This window comes from Octodon degus, unplaced genomic scaffold (genome assembly GCF_000260255.1).
Source record: "Octodon degus isolate 3935 unplaced genomic scaffold, OctDeg1.0 scaffold00048, whole genome shotgun sequence".
Classification (NCBI taxonomy): domain Eukaryota; kingdom Metazoa; phylum Chordata; class Mammalia; order Rodentia; family Octodontidae; genus Octodon; species Octodon degus.
Window position 1 is genome coordinate 3528045 of NW_004524624.1, and position 2099 is coordinate 3530143.

Sequence of the window (2099 nt, forward strand, 5' to 3'; positions counted from 1 at the left end):
TTATTGAAGTAAAAGTAGCTGTATATCTATCCTATTTTGTATATACAGATACAAAATGGTCCTTCATTTATATCTCCCTTTTTTGTTTAGTTTTGTCAGAGATGGGTATTTCATTGCCATTAAAATATTGTAGGTGCATGAATTCAGCAAAATAATCCAATATAGTCCAGTAGTCCATAAGAGTAGTGGGTTATCTGTAGGACTGGGAATGTCAAAAGTTGTTGACTTGAGCCTTCTACAGCTCAGCATATTAATATGAGTTTACTTTTCATACCTCGTTTTTATACTTTTCTACTGTATGGTTAAGAACAGGATAAAGCAACACCTATATAACAAGAAATGTAACTTTTGTATCTGACCAGGTCAGTCAAATCCACTCAGGATTTATCCTGAAACCCTGTACCACAGTTTGTAGATCCGTTGTCAGCATCAGCCATGTGGATGAGTCACGGCCATTGCTCTCTATGAAAGCCTGAGAGAATGTTTTCTGTCCATGTGACGCTCCTTAGGCACACTCCACATTATTGATCACTTTTCTCTGTGGCCCCATAATCTCTTTGATCAGAAAATTTGGGCCACAACTGAGTTAAGGACATTACAGTACAGGTTCTCCTATGTCCTGAGTCCTCACTGTGGGTTAGTGGTGATTATGGGTCCACCTGCACTTTCAACAGTGGTATTGGGGGGGGGGGGCTGGTGAGATGGCTCAGTGGTCTAAAGCACCTACTTAGAACAAGCTTAGCAAAGCACAGGGACCACGGTTCAATCCCCCAGCACCACATGCCAGCCAGCCCCGCCCCCTGGTGGGCTGAGCTGGACACACACACACACACACACACACACACACACACACACACAGAGAGATAAATAAAATTAAATAAATAAATAAATAAAATAAATTCACCTATTTAAAAAAAAAAACAGTGGTATTGGGGACACAAGCCACATTGTCATCAATTCAGTCATTAGAATTCCAGGTCTAAATTAAAATGTATTATACTACTAATTGTTAGCCAAAGTTCACAAAAACCTAAAACAACGATAAATTTACTTAATAATTCTTTTTAACTAGCAGCAAGAGCATGAGCCCTGCAAAACCGATAGATGCTGGTTGGCAAAACTTAAACTTTAGTGACTCTTAATAGCTGATTTGGGGGGCTGCTAGAAAGCAGCTCTTACAAATATGCAACTAGACCCTTAGGACTTGCATGTCGCTTGTCCATGAACCCAAGGCAGACTGCTGGGTGCTGGTTAGTGCTCAGCTCACACTAAACTGTTGACTCCCAACCTACTGTTCTCAAACATTTTAAGTTTGGTCATGGGGAGTACAGGTGTGGGTGTGTGTGTGGGTGTGTGTGTGGGTGTGTGTGAAAAGACTGACATGAGTTGTGCCTTCTTCTGAAGTGAAATGTATTTAATTTTCCAGAATTTTTAAAACTATAGCAAGACTGGCATGATGTTCCAAGTCAGTTGAACTGGCCCTAACGTGTTCCTCACTTTCACCAAGGAGTGGAGAAGCTTCCTGGCAAGTCTACACAGAAACCTCTCAAACCTTCTGACAATTTTTCATGGGACAGAGCCTGCTTGGAAGTCAGATGTCTCTGAGGGAGCTTTTCTAGGAGTGTGTTGGGATCTGACTTGGATGCTATTTTCTTTCTGTTTTGTACTTCCTGGAGCAGTGAATTTCTGATGAAGAAAATTACACTCTGTAGTCTGTGCCTGGGTGCCTATATGGATCAGAATCATTCCATGAACATGGGAACACTGTGTGTGTGTGTGTGTGTGTGTGTGTGTGTGTGTGTGTGTGTGTGTGTTTCAGCACCAAACTCTAACCTCAAAATTCATTAAAAACTGATCCTTGGGCTGGACAGTTTAGATAGTTAAAAGAAAACTCCAGGGCTGGAGAGATGTCTCAGTAGAATAAGGGCTTGCCTGGCAAGTGCAAGGGCCTGAGTTCAATCCCTGGTTCTGAAAAAAAAAAAAAAAAAAGGGTCAATAAGGACTAAAAGAAAACTCCAGAGTCATGACCGATATACTATTGAGGCTTTCAGTAACAGTGGTACAACTTCAGCACACCAGCTAGCTATAAAGTTTTGGCT

General features: G+C 41.3%; 1 protein-coding gene across 5 annotated transcripts in view; it reads right to left on the bottom strand.

Moving 5' to 3' along the window:
* The window catches only part of Slc25a48 (solute carrier family 25 member 48), a 40834-nt gene that overhangs the window by 21228 nt on the left and 17507 nt on the right, over window positions 1-2099 (bottom strand). The gene's annotated exons all lie outside the window — the stretch shown is intronic.